Genomic DNA, 22,060 nt, shown 5'->3' with positions numbered 1-22,060 from the left:
GCTTGAATCACATTCGATATTGTCACTTCGCAATTCTTTAAGAGCTGGCGGCGAATCTGCATCTGACTCAAGTGCATCGTGGGTTTCATTCCTTAACTCACGATAATCAAACAGCATGTCCACAATCTGCTCGCTTTCTCTCTTTAACTTTTTTTTATACATTTAAAAATTATATTTACCCGTAATTTTGTAATAATAATAACCGTCTAAAAAAATTTAAAGCACTTTCTTTTCGCACGTATTATTTTTATTTGACACTAGGAATGAGCGACTCAGCAGACACTTATTGTATTCGATAACTATCATTTATATCGACAGTGCATTTCGAGTGTTTCTCTAATCATTCTATAATCAAATTCTAATGTTGTTCTCTAAGCTTGAATTCGATTCGAGAAACATTAGAAAACTATATTAGAATTCTAATGTAAAATCTAGCTTTTTCTCTAACGTTAGAGACAGTGTTTGCTGGGAAATGCCCATAATTATGAATAAATTTGTATATTTGGAACATATTTAATTTTAGAAAAATATCATATATAAAGTTGGAGGAAAGGATTTCCCTTCATTCCTGAGAATGGCATTATCCATTATATCGAATGCTATGGCCGTTAATTTAACTTGGCGTGGACTAAATGACAAACCCAGTATCCAACGCTTTACAGCATTTGCACTAATAAAAAGTAATATTTCACATAAAACTATAACTATAAAGAAATCAATTAATTCTATTTTCCTATAGATGCCTGTCATTCCAAATATTCGAACTCGACCGATATGGATATAAATAAAGTGTGTCAACAGCACATACTTCACGCCCGAGACAGAGTACAAAAAAAAACAAACAAACAATTAATGAACTGAAAAATTAAAAAAATCTTATTTCTAATATTCACATGAATTAATTATTTATTTTTTTGTAATACATTTTTGAATTGAAATAAATATAAAAAATTTAAAAACGAAAATTTTAACTTCCACAAGTCACTAATACGTAACTTCTACAAGTCACTAATACGTAACTTCCACAAGGCACTAATAAGTGACGTCCGCGGGGAACAACTTCTCAATAAGGAAGTGACTTCTACGATGAAAAAAATGTTTCGCAGACGTTGAATTGTAACTTCTTGAAGTCACTTATAAGTGACTTTTGCGATAGAAAATGTTGGCAGGGCAAGAACGTTGATATACATATGTATGTATGTACATATATTAGAGTGATTCAAAAAAAATTTTTTTTTTCGTTTCGTACTTGGAAAAATAGGTTCTTAGACACCTCTAAGAAAGCCTCTCCAAACATGAGTTTTTAATTGTCATCCTACACACAGTTTTCTATTTTTTCTTATTATCAGATAGAAAAATTTATATCTCGCTTCCAACTACTTGAAAAAATATCTTGTTTCTTAGATTTTGTGGGAAGTTGAATGCTCTACAAAAAAGGTCTACTATGATTTTTTCGTAAACCCAAACGTTTAAAAGATATTAACAGTTAAAATTTGATTTTTTTTGGGAATTTTTTTTATTTCTTATGAATTTTATAACTCAATGAAGATTTTTTTAGAGGTTTTATTATTCCTGTCTGATTCTATGGTCTCTTTCAACTATTGAAATCTTCATTAATAACTATCTGTTTATTTCAATTTTCAATAGCATAGGTTTTAGTCGCCTCTTACGACAGGCATCACCGGCGACATCATGGGTATATTCTTGGAAAACACCGTACCCACTGGGGTATTACAAAAATTATGCAATAATACCGTTATTTGTTTTTAGTGTTATTATCGTCTTTAAATGCCTTTAAACTAAATGTATCCTCATCCCTCTCGTTTGAGTTTCCAATATTTGCCAATTTCTTTGTTCTTTTTATATTCGTCAGATGAACGTTCTATAGTGAATTAATTCGGCAATGCGGTTGATCTTTATGCCGTAGTCTTTTGTAGTTCTTTATTGGACCTTCTTCCCTTGCTTCTATATAGTATTCCCTTTCTTTGTACTGTTTCTTTTGAACGTTTCCATTTGCATCTTCAAAACGTTGGAAGGCACTTCATCTCTTGCCATTCGGAGTGTGCATTTGATGGTAGAATGATACCGGTCGTTATAATTTCCTACAACAACCTGCATTCTCATTTCTGTTGAAAGATCAGGGTCCTCAATTCCTGTTAGTTTCTCCAACAAGGTTGAGTGCAATCTCTCTACGTCTGCATTTTCTGTACGGCTTTTAGACTTTATGAGATGGACCTGTATTCCTTCATCCCGAAGGTATGCCAGCAATCGTTCTGCCTTAAATTCGTTATCCATAATGACTTTTTTTGGTTTACCGAATCTTGAAAAATAGTTCATTATTGCTTTCTTTGCGGGCCAGTTTCTATCTGTTATTTTATAGACTGCCGCAAATTTTGTGAGCTTATCTAATGCTGTTACAAAAGCTTGTTTTTTGAAATTAAAAGTATTAGTGTGCACTATTTCATTTTAATTTTCAGGGGTTTCTGTTAATTGAAATTTTGGTTTTATTGGATTCCTATCATGTTTGATTTGCGGGCATTTTTGGCAGTTGTTTATTTGTAGTTGAATATGTTCCTTAAATTTAGGGTAATATATTTTATCTTTTAGTGAATTATACGTTTCGTTTATACCACTATGCATAGATGCTTTTGTATGGTAAAGAGATATTTGCTTATGTAGCTCCTCTTCTTCTTCTATTTCTGAGGCTTTTTTGTGCATTTTACGAATTTTAAATTTCTATCTTGAGCAAAAATTTCAAGAAGATTCAGATACTTCGGAAAATATTCTCAATATTCCGTTCGCTATTATGTAACTTTTTAATGTGTTGTTGTTCTCTTCTTCTTCATTCATTGGGTTTATTTCCATTATTTTTCTTCCATGAAGTCTTTGCATTTGTCAATATAATTTGAATTTTGTATTTATTTACAGCTTCTTCTTAATTGGGAAGTGCTCAAGCAGTTCTTCATCTGCTGAATGAGTTGTTTCAGACAATTCCAGGTTTGATTTATTGTCGTTACCTTCTTTTATTTTTGGTGACTTCTCAATTCGACTCAAGAAATCAGCTACGACGTTATTTTTTCCATTTACAAATTCTATTTCAAAGTTGTATTCCTGCAATTTCAATAACCATCTCTGATGGCGTTGAGAGAACTCTTTTCCTTTATATTTATCAACAAGATATTTGATTGGACAATGATCTGTTATAATTTTAACTTTATTGCCATACAATATATATATATATGTTCGGAAATATGTTATTGAAAAAATTACTGCTAAAAATTCCTTGTCTGTAGTTGAGTATTTTTGTTCGTAATTATTTAATGTTTTTTAAATATAACACACTGGTTGACCTTGCTGTGAAAGTACTGCTCGAATGGCGTAGCATCAGTTGTGATACTAAATTCTTTATCATACTCTGGGAAGTTTAGAATTGGGTGAGACGAAATTAGTGCTTTTAAGTTCTCAAAGCTTTCAATATATTGTGGGTCTTTGGCATTTATTTTGTTGCCTTTTTTCAAATATTTTATCATGGGATAAGCTATTTTTGAATAATCTTTCATGAATTTTCTATAGTAACCTGTTGCTCTAAAAATACTTTTAATTGTTTCTTAGTTTTTGGTATTTATAGCTTTGCAATAATTTTATCTGGCTTGATGCCTTCTTTCGTTAATATGTGTCCTAAAAATTTAGTTTCTCTTTGAAGAAAACTGCTCTTATCTGCTTGTATTTTTAATTTATTTTCCTGTAATTTCAAAAAAATGTTTCAATGAACTTCTGTGCTCTTCTAAAGAAGTTGAAAACATTAGTATGTCGTCTAAATATACGACACATATTTTATTTATATATTCTCGCAATATGTCGTTCATAAATCTTTGGAATCTTTAGACGTATTCATATAGTCCTGCCGGAATAACAAAAGCTGTTTTCTCGATGCCTCTTTCTGCCATTAAAATCTGGTGCTAACCTTTTGCTATATCTATGGTGCTAAAGTACTGTGCTTTGCCCAATTTATCCAAGATTCCTTCGATATTTGGTAGAGGATACTTATCGTCTACAGTTATTTGATTTAATCTCCTATAATCAACTACTAGCCTGAATTTCTGAAATCCTGAATAATCTATCTTCTTTGGTACTATTAAGATTGGTGAGCTATATCTGCTATGACGTTTTCTAATTATTCCTTGCTCTTCTAATTCACAAATTTGTCGTCTTGCTTCCTCTTCATATTTGGGAGGTAATCTATATATTCTTGAATTTATTTTTTGATCCGTTACTTTTTTTATTTCGTGCACCACTGCTTTTGCGCTTGCGAGTATGTCTCCTTCTTTATAAATAAGTTTACTAAAAGTTTTCAATAATTTCTCAATTTCCTTTTTTTCGTTTGATTTTTGTTTAATCCACCTCCTCTACTCGATAAAACTGGCGTACCCTAATGGAACAGCTCAACTCACCACGTCCGATAACACCATACTCACTCACCACACATCTACATCATTCAACCCACTCAACAAAAAGGATGGAAAAAAGGATAGCAAACATTATTTTTTTCGTTTACACCATTCGTACCAAGCAATTCGTCTACAAGACTTTTGCTTGTGCACTGCGCCGCGTTAGGACTCTACCCTAATTATACCTTTTTCGATACCAATCCCGCGCGCTGCAATAATTTGAAGAACCGAAGGAGAATCGGACAAATCGTTTCGTTACCCTCGAACTCGCTGATTTTTAAACAATAATTTCAATTGTAACCTTGCTAACTTTTTATAAAAAGAAATTAAACTTTAATAAATCGAATTTTTACTTAATCTGAGTGTAAGTAATTTATTAACTATCTAATTGGTGGTGGGTAGGGTGGGTCGATTCCGGACTTTTTTCGATTCGGGATTTCTAATAGGGGTAGGCTTTTTACGTGGCGGGTCCCAAACCCAGCGCACAACCCTATGCAGGGGATGTTTCGCCTTCTCACTTTAGCTCACCTTCGAACGGATGTTCTTAGGCTAACCAGAGGATACTTGGTCAAAGACCGGAAGTCGTGAGCTGCTTGAGTCATATGTAAAAGAATCGTTTCTGGCCACTCCCAAGTGAATGGCGATCAGAGAACTTTCCTCACTTGCGTGAACTTCTACACATGACCCCATCCTACAAATGCCACATTTCATACGAAATTTCTGACTCTTAAACAAATGTTTTTAAGAACACAATAGGTTTAAGCTCTAAAAGAGACGACTTTGTCTCTTCTGCCGGAAAATTATTTGACATCGCTGCTTGTAAATGCATTTATTTTTCTTCTTGCACTTGTCCGAAGGAAAGGAAAGTTCCTATCAGTGAACAACCATTTCTCTTGGACCAGAGAACCAGAAGAATTGGAGTAAGTGATAGAGCAGCGGCCTTGACTGTTTCATCTGCTTTTCTGGATGCCAAAAAACAGGGTTGATAACAGAGGATCAGGCTAGCTTTGTCACTGACAAATGCAGGATTAGTCGGGCAAAAAAAAGTGTTGGAGTTAAGCTCCAAAACACCGAAAGTATTGACTCTGTATATGGGCTGTATTTTGACGGCCGCAAAGACAATAAACTTACACAAGTCAGCGAAGGTGAAAAGTACTACCGGGACACTGGCAAAGAGGAACATATTTCTCTTATAGCGGAACCTGGTTGTCATTATTTTGGCCACGTCACCTCTCCTTCCGGGTCAGCTGAGGATGAGACGCAAGCTATATGGCAACATTTACAAGACAATTCAGTTTTTGTGGAACATCTAGAAGTTGTCGGTGCTGATGGCACCAACACGAACACAGGTTGGAAAGGTGGAATCATTCGGAAACTAGAAGAAAGAATAGGTAGGCCATTACAGTGGGTTGTTTGTCTTCTACATTTCAACGAACTTCCATTTCGTGCTCTTTTCGAGCACATAGATGTTGTCTCAAAGAGTCCAAATACATTCTCTGGCGACATAGGTAAACAGCTCCCTGATTGTCAGAAGTTGCCTGTTGTCAAATTTGAAAGTTTTCCGTCCTGCCAATTATGTACCTTCTGAGGTTATTAATCCGACCCAATTTAGCACAGACCAAGCTTATCTCTATAAAATATCAGAAGCTGTTATTTCCGGTCAATGTTCCTCAGATTTAGCGTCGATGCATCCAGGTAACATGTGCAAATCTCGCTGGCTCACCAGTGCAAATAGAATTCTGAGACTATACATTTCTACTGACAAACCAACAAAGGAAATAAAGATTTTGGTCAAGTAAATACTTACAGTTTACTCACCTTTGTGGTTCTCAATAAGATTCAACAGTTCAATCAAAGATGGCTCGCGCCATCTCTATGCTGCAATTCAAAGGTCGAGATACTTACCTGCTAAACTGCGAAAGGTTGTCGATTCATCCATTCAACAGAATGCTTTCTTTGCTCTTCCAGAAAACATTCTCTTTAGTATGATGACTGACGAACGGATAGAAGTCAGAAAGTTGGCCCTTGACCGTCTTCTGGCAGCCAGAGAAGCAGAGTCAGACACTGGAAATGGAAGGGTTAGATGTAATAAAGTGCCAAAGCTGAATTTCAAAGCTAATAATTATTACGATATGATTAACTGGAAGACTATTACCTTGACTGTTCCACCAGTTCTTTGTTCAGTTTCTAACGAAGAACTCATAAAAGGGCTGTCGGGAGACACTACAGAGGTATGGAAATTTAGTGAATTTCCCTCTGACACCGTGGCAGTCGAGAGAACCGTCAAACTGGTGACAGTGGCATCTTCTAAAGTTATTGGCCCCCAATCTCGTGATCGTTTTATACGCTCTACACTGAAATCTAGGCAACAAGTGCCAAAGTTTAGTACAAAACCTGATTTTATCAATAAATTTGACACAGATTCAGACTTAAGCAAGCCTGACATATGGTTGGTTGGTTGGGTTGGGCTTGGGAGGAACCCGAAGAGCAGCCACCTCCAAGCGGTGGGTTCTGGGTGACCAATACAGGTTAGCTGAGAGCTGCAACAATTTTCACCTTGCGCTGTGGCGCGCCGCCTTTTCGCTCGTATCTTGGGAACGGTTCGTCCTACGGCCATGATCACATATACATTTCGGTAGCAAATGACGTGACAAATAACTTTTGTTTTATACATTTTGCCCTGAGATGCGTATTTCAGGCGCTAGGTAGACAATTTCACGATTTTAGGCGAATTTCCGAAATTTCAAGGCCGGAGTTTTGGTTGAAGATCGATCCGATCTCAAAACAAAAAGTTGCATTGGAATCAGGAAGTATTAAGGCAACTTTTCCGCACTATTAGAAATCCCGAATCGAAAAAAGTGCGGAATCGACCCACCCTAGTGGTGAGTGTTCGCACTAATTGGGCACCCAATTAATCAATTTTAAATGATCAAGGTTGATGCTCTTTATTTCGCTTATATCCAATGAATAAACTTGCTCCTGTATGGGTTATTAAAATCAATTAATAACCTTCTCATTCTGGCGTTTTCCGGATATTTGAATTATTTCAAACAAGGGCTCTTCACCTTAATATTTGGTGTTTCAATTATTCCGTTTAAAGCTTTCACCATAATGCTTTCACTTCCAAGCACTGACAATTTAAATTTTTCAAAACTAGATTTTTTCATTATGGTTATGGTTGAGTCTGAGTCAACCAGAGCATAAAATTGTTTCTCAAAAATCGTTAATACAATTGTAATTTTATTTTCCCAAGATTCCGAGGCTAGTTTGTAAAAAACTCCTTGTTCGTATTGGATTCTTGTAGATCACCTCTTCTACTCATTGTGTCCATGTCCATGGGTTCAGGTCCTCTTCTTTGTAATTGTTGTTTATTATTCTCCGAGCTTCTTTGCTGTCTCGAGTAAATAAAATAGTTTTGATTAGCTTGAATTTGCCTTGAATAATTTCGACGACTTTGCTCGATGGCTGTCTTGTATGGTTATTTTGTTGTGCATAGGAACTCATTTGATGTTGTCCAGATTGTGGACGATACTGTTGTCCCGAAGGAAATTTTTTATTGTTAATACTAATATTTCTCGTATTAACTTTAAAATTGGCTTCCTTTAGTTTTAGATGAGGATTTAGATTGCCTTCATCCAAACCAGTAAATTTATAAATTTCATTTGTTATGTCAGTCAATGATGTGATTGATTGTACTGTACATATATGCAAATGTCCTTGCTGCTAATTTTTTTATTCGCTGATTTAGCATTACCGAAAAAATTACTTTCATAGTGTCACAATTTTCGCTTAGTGCACTATATTCTGTTATATTATCTACCATTTCTTTAACTCTTCTAATTCCGCTATGCTGTTTACCCTAAGTTCCGAAACTTTTTTCGTGATCGTCATTTGATCTTTTGTGGGTCTGTAATGCTGGTCGGATACCAGTGGAAGTAGTACGGATGTATTTATAAAATTGTACAGTACCACACTCGCAATTAGTTAGTTGGTTCAGCTGCTGCGCACTGAGGATCTCCAGATGTTGGAACGGTGGTTGAGTTGCGCGCCAAAGATAACAAAATGTTGAAAAAAAAACGATGTGCCGAAATGTATCAAGAAAAGAAAACGTCCGCCGATGATTACTGCTCGAGATTCGTGATCGAAAGAAGCGGCCTCTTCCAGGACGAGGATTTTTGCTGTGGAGAGTTATGGTGGGTTGATGTGGCGTGTATTGGTGTGTGTGTAGGTGTAGACTTCTACTTCCAGTCGATGATTGTTGTCTCCAAGTGTGGTGAGTGTGCCAGTGTTGCTTTGTGAGTGGTGTGTTGTGTGGTGTAGTGGTGTATGAGGGCGGGAAACTTAACTCATTTAGCCATCCCCCCTAGGCGAATGTTCAGCCTAGCAATCGCTGGAGTTGTTGCAACGTTGCTAAGTCCGGACGTGCGCCAGTAGTGTGGCCTTTGACAATGACGCCTGGTGGGTGCTGCGTCTCGTTGACGCCATAGACGGGACTCAGGAGGTGGTGCCGGTCTTCGTCCTCATGCCACAGGGTTGGTTTGCTGCGGTCTGCGAGTGGCAGGTGGCCGACCAACCTCACGTCTTAGGGTGCGGTGGAGCAGCGTGTGATGCTGCCTGCCACACATTTGGCACAAAGCCCCAGAGTCACAGTCCTGAGTCGCGTGCGCGTGTGCCAGACAATTGTGGCAATGCCCATGCACCTGTGCTACCTGCTGGCGCTGGATGGGTGCCATGCCCTTGAAGAGTCCACAGCGTTGCAGTCGAGGAGGGCGGCGACAAAGCGGCATCGTATGCGTTGCGGCTCCGCTGGTGGTGACGGTGTGGTTACAGGTGCTCGTGTGCCATTACGAGCTGCAGTTGACGGTGCTGTTGTGGTGATTGTGCGGGGCGCCGCTGTTGGGACAACCCCAGGATGGGGCACACTGATGGCCGATCGCAGTGTTGGCGTTGGCGTTGAAGTGTTTTCTGAATCCATATTTGCCTGTATGGAGAAAAAGTCGAGTTTAGTTGCAACTCACTTGTATATACATATTATGAAATTGTGCGATTTGTAACCAACTTTATTTGGTTTGTCAGAGTTTACTAATCTACCCATTATGTTGTAGTATCCATATGATTTATCATATGTGCGATTGATTTGGGTTTTAGTTATTAACGGATGTTTCAATTTCTGCGTGTCGGTATTATTGTACGGATTGTTCATTACGCGCATTTTCGCTATTATCTGCGGTTGGTAGGAAGCACAATTTAACGAGCGGTCTGGTCAGCGTTCCGTTTTGAGTACGGAGATCAACTACTCGGATATGACCGTTGGAGGTGATGTAGCTTCTCTATGCGACCAAGCCGCCTCTCTGTAGGGGGGAGACAATCGTCATGTATAAGGACAAAATCTCCAAGCTTTGGCGCCTTTTCGGGAGTTTTCCAGCGGTACCTTTTGTGAAGGTCCTTTATATACTCCTCCTTCCATCGGCGGCTGAAATCATGATTGAGAATTTTAATTCTTTCCCATCTGTTTAGTAAGGAAAGAGACTCCTGGCTCAGGTATGGCCAGAAAGGGGTGCTCCTTTGAGAAAGTGCCCTGGTGTAAGAGCTGTTGGATCTGAGAGATCCTGCGAGAGTGTCGTCAATGACCGTGAATTGAGAACGGCTTCAATACGAATTAATAATGTTGTAAATTCTTCAAAGTTAAATTTGTAGTTTCCAGCTACTTTTTTAAAGTGAGATTTAAAGCTTTTTACCGCTGATTCCCATAAATCACCCATATGAGGAGCGCTTGGAGGGATGAACTGCCAGTTAATGCCTTTGGGAGCGTACTTTTGTACAATCGCAGGTGAAACTTGTTTGATAAAGTCCACAGACTATTTTTCAGTTGCCCTTTGAGCTCCTATAAATGTCTTGCCATTGTCGCTCATGAGTTTTGACGGAAAACCACGTCGTCCGACGAAGCGAGCAAATGCCGCAAGAAAAGCCTCTTTTGTCAGATTGGTACATAGCTCGAGGTGTACTGCTTTTGTCGTAAAACAGACAAAGACAGCCACGTAGCCTTTCATTAGTGTGGAAGACCTTAACATGGATGCCTTTATTTGAAAAGGCCCAGAAAAATCGACACCTGTGATAGTGAAGGGCAGAGCAAAGTTGCAGCGTTTCGGTGGAAGTGCTGCCATAATCTGCGTTCGCATCTTTTGCTTATGCATAGTGCAGATCTTGCACGAAAAAATGCATTTCTTTATCTTTTGGCTTGAGTCTTGGGATATAAAACTCTTGGCGGACTATTTGTTGCATGAGGCGGTGTTCTGCATGTAATAATAGTACGTGGAAAACAATGGGTAAAATGGAATGGAAACTCTGGTAAAACAATGGGATGACGTTCGTTATACGTTAGGCTTAAATTGACAAGCCGACCATTTGCACGAAGTAGACCCATCGTAACTATGAATGGATTTAGTACTAGGAGTGAGCTCTTTTTATCAATCGGCTTCGATTCTCTTAGTACTGATAGCTCTCGGCTGAAGTAGCGCGCTTGAGTAGATGCTACAAGAGTGACCTTTGCTTTTTGTAAGTCTAGGTGCGTCACTGTATCGCATTGGGGGTATACTGTGCGTATTCATTTATTCCTAAGTTTGAGTCGCTCTATGAATTTGAGCATGTAAGCGATGTCAGTATCATCCAATGTTATGTGAAAAGAGTCGATCTTTCGACTTTCTGGGGTAATAATGTAGCACATGGGCGATTGCGGCCAAGAATCGGGAGATTCTGTTCACCATCGGGGGCCATTCCACCAGAGGGTGGTGGTGGCAAGGTGCAGAGGTTTGCACCCTCTTGCACCTAGATCAGCAGGATTCTCAGCACTGGCTACGTGTCGCCAAGTGGCTGATCCCACTAGATCAAGAATTTGAGACGTTCGATTGGAGATATACGTCCTGCATGCATGTGGTGGTTTTTCCAACCAGGCTAATACAATCTCGGAATCGAACCAGAGATATAATTTATTTTTTGCCATATTCAGTTGCGTTTGCACTATGGATAGTTTGGCAAGTAGTAGTGCACCACATAGTTCTAGTCGTGGTAGACTTATGGTTTTTAAAAGAGCCACCTTTGCTTTTGCAACTAGTAAGTGGCTTGTGGTCGCTTTGTCGCTTTGTGTGCGAACATATATAGTGGCGCAATACGCCTTTTCAGAGGCGTCACAAAAGCCGTGTAGTTCGACTTTGTGCTCTGGGATATAATTAACCCATCTTGGGATTTGTATTTGTGTGATATCTTTTAGATTGCTCGCGAACTGGGACCACTTTTCTAAACGAAGTGGTTTTACTTGCTCGTCCCAGTCGGTACCATCTAGCCATAATTCTTGTATCAGGATTTTGGCTTGTATCGTAAATGGCGATAGCCATCCTGCGGGGTCAAAAAGTTTTGCCACAGAGGAGAGAATTTGGCGTTTTGTAATGGCGGATAGTGCGGATGTGGACTCAGTTGTGTATGAAAACTGGTCCGATATCGCATTCCATTGGATGCCCAGAGTTTTTGTTGTATTTTCCTTTTCGAAAATTAGGAAATTAGTATCCAACAAATTTTCTTTTGGTATATTTTTTAATATAGTTGGGTGATTTGCCGTAATCTTTTTTAATGGAAACCCTGCGGATTTGAGGGCTTGGATTACTTGTGATAGTGATTCGCATGCTTGTGGAAGACTGTGACTTCCAGACAGAATATCGTCTACATACGTTTGTGATTTTAACACCTGTGTTGCCAGAGGAAATTCTGACTTGGTGTTTTCAGCCAATTCATGGAGTGTTCGAATGGCTAAGTATGGGGCACAGTGAACGCCAAAGGTCACTGTTTTTAGCTTGAAGTCGCGTAGTGGACTGTTGGGTGATTTTCGGAAAATAATTCGCTGAAAATCCTGATCGTCTTTATGTACGACTATTTGTCGATACATTTTTTCGACGTCCCCGTTAAATACGTATTTGAATATACGCCAGTTTAGAATGAGCAGCATTAAATCAGGTTGGAGCGTGGGTCCCGTAAACAGGATATCGTTTAGGGAATTCCCCGAGCTAGTGGATCTTGAGGAGTTGAAGACAACTCTTACTTTAGTTGTTTTTTTAACTGGCTTTACTACTGCGTGATGTGGCAAGTAAAATGAGGAGTATTTGCCATTGATGATTTTTTCGCATGGGCTTCCTTCCTCCATGTGATCTAAATGGAGGTATTCTTCCAACACACCATCACATTCTGGTTTGAGCTCACCTTTTTTAAGTAGGTTTCTTTCCATACTTTGAAACTGCTGTGTTGCAGAGGTGCAAGAGTGACCTAAGGCGATTGTGTTGGGAAATTGTTGTTTTAGTGGTAGTCGTACGACATACCGACCATTAGCTGATCTAGTAGTTGTGGCTTTGTAAAAGTCTTCACAATACTGATCTTCTGGGATTTTGATTGAAATGAGGGGGAGTTCTTCTATCTCCCAAAATTTTCTCAGTTGTGAATTGAGGTACTCATTTGAGATTTCCTCAACTTGAGTTGTCATTGTTGTGACTGGTTCCGTAACTAGTCCACTTAGGATCCAACCGAAAATGGTCTTTTGTGCCAAAAGTGTGTTTGAAATTTTCTCAATACCATCGAGTATTATCTGTGGTATGAGATCGCTGCCTAATAGAAGGTCTATTTGAGCGGGGGTGTTGCAGTTGGGGTCTGCTAACTTAAGGTGTGAAACCTTTTCCCAATGCTTGCTATTTATATGATAGCTTGGTAACATATTGGTTAATTGCGGTAAGACTATAGCTTCTGCTTGTATTCTTATATCCACTTGGGGGGAAAATAGGGTAATGGGGCAGATTTTATTAGAGTTTTGAACTACTCTTCCGCCCATTCCCGTAATTTCAAAGTTGGCTTGTTTTGTTGACAGATTTAGCCTATTTTGTGCCCTAGACGCTATGAAAGATCGTTGTGGTCCTTGGTATATTAGGGCTCTGAGCTTAAACAGTTCTCCTCGACGTTCGATGGAGACGACTGCTGTGGGTAGTAGTACCCTACTTTGATTTTCGCTGTGTAGCGTTTGAGTTTTTAAAGCCTTTGAGCAGCATGGTGCTTCTTGGCAATTTTGTGGATTTGGCACTGCGGGATTTGTTGTTGCAACTAAACCCGTGGCTCTCTTGATATTTGCGCTGTTTGGGGGTAAGCTGGAAAAATTATTTATATGAAGCATCGAATGGTGTCGTTTATGACAATAGACGCAGTTGAATTTGCTTTCGCACTCTTTGAGGGTATGCGCATGTGACAGACAGTTTGTACAAAGTCTTTTAGTTTTCACGAAATTGTTGCGGTCGATAATATTCAATTTTTTAAATCTCTCGCAAGATTTGAGCTTATGCCCTCCTGTACATAGTTCGCATGATCTATATTTATTCTGTTCAGATGAGAACGATTGTGTTTTGAAGAAGCTTCTATTCAAATTGTTGTTGCTATTGGCTTGGGGCTTGTGGAAGCTTCTATTGAAGTCTTGCTGATTACCTTTTGCTTTACCTGTATTTATCTTTTTGTCTACCCTTTCTGCGATTTCGTACTGGGTAGTGAGAAAATCTTTCATTTGTTGCCACGTTGGGCACTTTTTCCTTGATGAGAGCGATGGCCCCACAATAATAAAGACTTTTCTGGTAATGTTGCTGTGCATATATTAACCAGTATAGGGTCCCAGTTGTCTGTGGGAATGTCGATAAAATCGACAAACAATTGGAAACAGTGGATTGAAGTTTGATAAATTCTTCACTTGTTTCCTTTTGAATTTTTGGCGAGTTCATTAGAATTGTTATCTGCTTATCGACCAATATTCGTTCATTCTCGTATCTTGATTTTAAAGCTTCCCAAGCCATATTAAAATTGTCGTCACTTAATGCGAACTGTTTTACCATGACGCCAGCTTGACCTTTCGTTTTGTATCGGAGGTGATACAATTTTTGTGCATTAGATAATTTTTGGTGGTTTATGTAAACGACTGTGAACATGTCCCGGAAGGACGGCCATTGTACATAACCCCCATGAAAAATTTCTGTATCACATGCGGGCACCTTGAGGTGGATGCCTGAACTTGCCTCTTGACTTTGTACTTGTGGCATCTCTACTCGAGGAAGTGGAGTAGGTGCAATTGCTTTAATTAACTTCAATTGATCTGTAATCATTGCTTTCGTTTCTTCAAATTGGTCTAGGCAATTTTCGTATTTGGCGTAAGCCGAGGATTTGAAATTTTCTGGTAGATCTGAATCATCAGATTCTACTATTGCGTCATAAGAAGCTTGAAGACGTATCCAAAAATTGTTCAGGTTTTCTTTTTTGATTTCTAATGCCGATTCAGAATTATCTTGAATCGGCGAAGATGAAAAGCGAGTGCAGTATTTAATAAAACTGCCACTCTCAGCAATAAATTTACTGTATAGAATGTCTTTCCCCCTTTTTTGTTTTGTAACACCCGTATATGTGTACTTATGTAAGTATTATGGTGAGCACAAATTCCTGTAGTGCACTCACATACATGCTCTCCAACGAGTAAGTATAAATATATATGTACGTATGATGGGAAGTCAACAACAAATATACATGTATTTGGATGTATGTAGAAGAGCACATATCCCGGTAGTGCTCTCCACTGATAAGTATATGTATATATAAGTATTATAAATTTATAGTATATTGAAGCGTATATATGTATGTATATTAAATTAATGCATATATGTAAATATGTAATTTTCGCTTAGGTTTTTCTCTACCGTTTCTTGTGGTTTTATTTTTCTTCCATGTATAGACATATCTACATACACATATTTTTTTTTTTTTGTTTGCCTTCACTTTAGCTTACTTATTTAAGGCAATCCTGCTTATTGCTTGATGAAGCATAAGGGGTATCGCCGGACACTTGTGCAAGTAAATACTTGAATTTGGTTTTTTTTTTTGTTTTTGTTGGAGATATTTTGTGTTTTGATACACGAAGGTAAGCAGTAAATGGCAATCAACACTTTTATATACTTCGATAAATGTATATATGTGTACACGGTATGTAAATATATGTATATGCAAAATATAAAACCCAAACTGTTTCCTTTGCAATATTTCCGTTTTTATCAAAAGTTACTTATAACTGTTTGACAACCGGTATTTTTGTTTTTTTTTTTTGCAAGGTCAATAAAATAAAGTGAGAATAACTTGATGAGTTATTCTATGCAAGATAAATGAATTTGTTATAAAATATTCATCGCAATAATATACATTAGGGTGGCTCTTATTTTTCAAGTACAATTTTTTTCTTGTGCTACCCCTCAATTTAGTTCCTTTTTATAAAAAAATCAGATGAGCGAAATTTGAAGTTAATCCGATAAGTCTAAAGTGTGCCCCTTGGCCCTCAAAAATGGTTTTCGTCATGTGTTAACTGTCAAATGCATAGCGTATTTTCAGGATGTTTTCACCAAAATCAGAACGAAAACGCAGGATCGTCAATTTCAAGTGCCTCATCTTGATCTTCATAAGACAGTGCATCATCAGTGAGATCCTGAATAGTCATTGGGCGAGAATGTTTTGGTGGAGGAACAATGTCACCCAAATCTTCTGACTCTACAGTAGGGGCTTCTAAATTTTTTAATTCCATCCCTGTCTGTAGAATTCCATCCACAAAGCCCGGGTACACTTTTTTAATGTCCATAAGCATCTCCATTATCTGCGATCCTAGATCATCACGATAACTCTTCTCAAGGAATTTTTGGCGATAATCAAACAGAGCCATGTATTGATGGAGAAGTTTTGGACTACGACGAATTTTAATCCCATTTTTCAACCAACAATTTCTGCATTCCAAATCGTTGATTGTGTTTTCGGGATTACCTTGCTCAACATACTCACCAATGCTGTGATTGGTGGTTAAGCAAGTGGTATTCTCACCGAAAATTCGTTGTATTCCATGATACTGCTTTCCACCATCAGTGCAGATGCGGGTAGTATCTGGGTGAACGAATTTTTTAATGTAAGGCCACAAATCTGCCTTGCTTTTTCATTCACTCGGAAAAAGCGGCACATTTTGTCTTCCTTTCATAGTATTCCCAATACAGTTATTGTCATTTGATCGGTTAAACGGCCACGATTGTACTTACGTTTTGTTAGAAACGTCTCGTCAATCTGCACCGTTTTCCCTTTTCCACCGAGACAAAAATCGCCATTGGAACATATTACTTCGGCTACTTCCCTAAGGTAACTATAGTAATCTACTTTAGTTCCACAAGTTCCGCTAAGTCGCATGAAGTTGTTTGAAGAGTTTTGCATAATGGCAAGGTATATGCAAATATACAATTTAGGCAGCACAAGCTTATCACCAACTCGCTAGTTGATATTGATCTTATAAAAGAAGATGCTTTTGATGAAGTATCGCAATCGCTATTACCACTTAATTCTTCTAATTCACCAACAATCGCTTTAAAAATCTCTTTAAACCTCAGCAGCCCATCATGGTTTTCAACTCATCGGGTCTCGCACATTGCAGTTAATTTTCTCCATTTTGTTTCTGGCATATTTTGTTTAATATATTCTGTTAAACAATTTGTTCGTTTGGCGGAGGATTTGAAAAAGAGCCCTATTGATTTTATAATGCCAATTGCATTTTTGATAGGTTGAATTTGTCATGAGTGCCACAAAGCTAAATTTAGCGAATGAGAGATGCAGTAAACATAGAGAACTTCAGGATATTTTTCTCGGATTATTGCCTGCACACCATTCACATTGCCTTTCATTCTTGCAGCACCATCGTAGCCTTGTCCAACTAAATAATTACAGTCAATTTGCATATTGTGTAAACTTTCCAAAATTGTTTGAGCTAAAGAAGCTCCTATTGTGCTTTCATCAGTAACAAATGTAAGAAAATCTTCTCGTACGATATAAACATTGTTGTGGAGCTCGATGTATCTTACACAGATGGACATTTGTTCCTGTCGTGATATATCCGTTGTTTCATCAGCCAGCAAGGAAAAACTCTTAGCATTATTAATAGCCGTCACCAGTTGTTTTTGAATTATTTCACCACAAACAGAATTCAATTCATTTTGTATAGTTGGACTATAATATGTAGCATTTAACTGCAAAGTTTCATCATGTTGCTTCAAATCTATATCGCCACATTTATGACGCATACGTAATATAGCTCGAAAATTACCATCATTCATATCTGGTTCAGACTCATTGAATTTAATACATCCGAAATCGCAAGTTCCTCTTAATGATAATTCTTGTCGTCCACACAGCTTAATGGTTTCAACAATGGGAACCAGTTTTTTCCTATTTTTGGCAATATTAGCGGATCGCGCGATGTCTAGTTGACTCCTTATGTCTATTTGTTTTTTTTTTCATATACGCTTATAAAATTATCAGCAAATAATGTGCAGTCTTGATGATACTTGCTTTGCTCATAGGGCGTAAAATCCGCGATCGCGTCTTTCCACTTGTTTAATGGTTTCACAACCAAAAACGATAAAGCAAGCGTGCCACAAAATATATGCGTACCTATCTATAAAGATTGTCGTTAGTTCAGTAGTAAAGCATATACATACATAGATACAAATAATAATTGAGACTAACTTTTTACATGATTTCTATGCTACTAAAAAATATAATTAAGCATATTTATATTATAAAAAAAATTTAATCGCATTAATTTCGAGGGGAGATTGAACGCAGTCAGCAGAAGCAGCCGAAAACAGCAATCGGGCAACAACAAATGCCCTGACAGCAACCAGTCTGCAGGTACCAGCAAGCGCGCAGGCTACGAAGAAAATCACAACGCAAGGTGAGAGTGTACCAATAAAAAAGGCCAGTCTGTACAAACTGGCATTGACCGCTACATTAACATAAAAAGGAAATTAAGTCCTTCTAAGTCAGCGGTCAATTCTAAAAAATTTCAAGGCGGTACACCAATTAAGAATAAACCGGAAGTTTTAAATGGCAGTAGATTTGCCTTACTAAGCAATGGATCAGACGACCATGCGAAGGGTACTACACAGTCGTTAATGCCAAACCACCTCCAATATATTTGCTCTTGTTGCTGAATTATGTAAAATTATAGGTACTAACAATTTTCATATACTGCCTTTGAAAAAAGGCAATATTGATGAAACAAAAATTCAGTCCTATACTGAAAAAAGTTTTATGGATATAGTTAAACTTTTGTCAAATAAAAACAAAAATTATTATTCGTATCAACTGAAGAGCCCTAAGGGCCTAGTTGTTGTAATCAAGGGTACAGAGTCCGCCGTAGACTCTGTCGAAGTCAAAGAAGCATTGGAAGAATGCGGTTTGGAATTAAAACAGTTGTAAATATATTTAATAGAAACAAAGTACCACAGCCAATGTTTAAAGTTGAATTGTTGCCGAGCTCAAATCAACTTAAAAAAATGAAACACATCCAATATATAATTTGAAATATTTGCTGCATCGTAGAGTAACTGTTGAAGAACCACATAAAAGAAACGGTCCGGTACAATGTACTAACTGCCAAGAATCTGGGCATACCAAATCATATTGCACTCTACGCAGTGTTTGTATGGTATGTGGTGATTTACAACCCACTTAAGAATTAAATAAAAATAATTAAGAATTAAATAAAAAATGCAGCAATTTCGGAGGAAATCACATTGCTAACTACAGAGGTTGCCCTGTATATAAAGATTTGAAATCGAAGTTGTCACAGTGCATTGAAGCACGTCGTAACCAAATGTTACAAACACCCCGTAATGAAATTATAGCAAAAAAGTTCAAATCTTATTACTTCTAACAATAATAATATGCAAGGAAGCTATGCAAATGTGGTGAAAGGCAACACTGTGCAAATGCAACTGCCGCAAAATCCTCCGATTGGTGGTATTGAAACTATGATTATAAATCTTACACGTATGACAAAATTTATGTCTACCATGCAAAACATGGTCCACATCCAAGATTTAATACAAATCACAAAATCAAATGCTGCAAAACTTATTAAGTAAAAAATGAGCTTACTAAATATCTATATGGAATGCTAACGGTGTTAACCAACATAAATTAGAGGTTATCAGATTTCTGTCTGAACAGATTATAGATGTAATGCTTATCTCAGAAACTCATCTAACAAATAAAAATAATTTCAATATACCGGGATTTAGACCACTTATATGTTACAAATCATACGATTGGAAAAGCGCATGATGGCACGGCAGTGTTCATTAGAAATCGTTTAAACCACTACGCTCTAGAATCTCATGCTACACCACAGTTACAAGCTACAACAATATCACTGAAAAATCGGGGTTGTGACTTAAATCTCACGGCTATATACTGTCCACCTCGTTTTAAAATTACAGAAATCGAATTTAAAGACTTTTTTGGAACACTAGGTCAAAGATTTCTGGCAGGTGGAGACCACAACGCAAAACACACGTACTGGGGCTCACATCTTATTAATCCGAAAAGACGACAGCTGTATCAAACTGTTATAAAAAGGCACAATAACCTTGAAATAATATCTCCTGGTATACCGACATATTGGTCTAGTGATCGCAAAAAAATACCAGATTTAATTGATTTTGCTGTAATCAAAAATATAGATAAATCGCACATAACAGCTGATACATGTATTGATCTATCTTCTGATCACTGTCCTGTACTAATAAAGTTATGTGAATCTAACTCTTATAAAACGAATTGGCTAAAATATAAAAAATATGTCAGTAGCCACATTAATATTGAGTACAAAATAAATACTAGAGGAGATATTGACAAAGCATAAGAGAAGTCAATGATACAATAACCAGCGCAGCTGGCTGTGAGGAAGAATTGAACAGCGAAATGTATATAAAGAAGCTGTGTCCAAATTCAAACAAGAAAAATTCCCTTTGGAAAGCCCAAAAGTCCATGAAGCCAGCAACTGACTCCAACATGCCTATACGAGACTTGGGTGGAAATTGGGCTTGAAGTGACGTGGAAACGGCTAATTGCTTTGGAAATCACCTAGAGAAGGTGTTTCAACCCAATTTTCCAAAGAACAACTTTAAGCTGTCAATCTTACCCAACACAGCTAAAGAGTCGCTCGAGTCTCTTAAGACTTCACCTTCTAAAATTATTGGTATCATTAACGAACTTAATCCTAAAAGTCTCCGGGGCATGATAAAATTTCCCCAAAAATGATAATTGAGTTACCAATTATTGCTGTAGAGGTTCTCTCTTTGCTCTTCAATGCAATTCTTAGTTTCGGATACAATCCAATTTCATGGAAAAAGTCGCAGATTATCTTGATAGATGAACCTGGGAAAGACTTAACACAGCCGTCTTCATACAGACCAATCAGTCTTCTACCCTGTCTTTCAAAATTATTTGAAAAAGTATTACTATCAAAGATGACTCCTTTCCTCCACGAAAATAATACAATACCAAAGCATCAATTCATATTTCGTGCAAAACATGGCACAATAGAGCAAGTAAATAGAATTACTAACGAGATAAGGAAAGCATTTGAGCACAGGGAGTACTGTTCAGCAATATTTCTAGATGTAGCTCAAGCGTTTGATAAGGTGTGGCACGAAGGTCTTTTATATAAGATTAAAAAAACTTCTACCTTTACAATTAATTATAAAACATTGGAGTCTTATTTAAAAAACAGAAAATTTATGGTAAAAGTGGGAGATTTCATATCTGATAAACGACAGATAAGGGCTGGTGTACCCCAGGCCAGTATTTTAAGCCCAACACTATACATCATATATACGTATACAGCAGATCTTCCAACGGCTAATAATGTACTATATTAACTTCAACTTTTGCGGACGACACAGCTATAGTGAGCCATAACAAATACCACATTTAAGCATCAAGAATATTAGCCGAGCATTTAAGTTCTGTCGAAGAACGGCTAGCGATATATATATATCTAAACTCCGAGATCACCCAAACCCTTTGGCTAATGCTTTGGTACATTCCTGCGATCAAACACGACTTAAAAGAAGAGATATGCCTGCGTATTAAAGAGCGACGAATTACCAAAACAGCTCAATCACTTGACTGAGCCTGTCTAGTTTTTAAATAGATTTAACATTTTATAACTTATTGTTAGGCTTTAAGAAAAAGCAGATCTAATAAATAAAATAATTTGGAAGAAAACAAAAATTTAATATATTAATATCTATAGTGTAATATGTATTAGTGTTTTGTTCCTTGCTGTCGTTGTTGCTGGCTTTGATGATAATATTGATTGTTGCTACTGTTACTGTTATTGTTGCTTTTGCTTCTACTCCTGTTGTTGTTATTCTTGTTTTTGCTGTAATTTTTATTTTGTTTATTTTTTTTTCAAATTTTTATTTTATTTATTTTTTTTTTCAAATTTTTAACTTGCTTTCTGTGCTTTCTTTTCTCTTGTTTTACGCAAAATTCTTGCTTATTCTTGAATTAATGCAGTGTTTTTTCTATTATTTTAATGTGTTTTTTTATACCCTGAACAGGGTTTATCCGTTATAGATATAGTTATGAGTTATAGATATGTATTTTAAGATATCGTTTTGAAATTTTACAAATGTTATTTTCTCTTCAAGAAGCTGCTTATTTGTCGGAATCAAGTTCTTGTA

At 37.3% G+C, this 22,060-nt stretch overlaps 1 protein-coding gene across 4 annotated transcripts in view; it reads left to right on the top strand.

Annotated features, from left to right (window-relative positions):
• Nucleotides 1-22,060, top strand: part of LOC120779513 (adapter molecule Crk) — a 152,590-nt gene that overhangs the window by 115,300 nt on the left and 15,230 nt on the right. The window lies entirely within an intron of this gene.

The sequence above is a fragment of the Bactrocera tryoni genome, unplaced genomic scaffold (assembly GCF_016617805.1).
Source record: "Bactrocera tryoni isolate S06 unplaced genomic scaffold, CSIRO_BtryS06_freeze2 scaffold_11, whole genome shotgun sequence".
In the NCBI taxonomy this organism is placed as follows: Eukaryota; Metazoa; Arthropoda; class Insecta; order Diptera; family Tephritidae; genus Bactrocera; species Bactrocera tryoni.
This window is presented reverse-complemented; position numbering and strand designations above follow the sequence as displayed.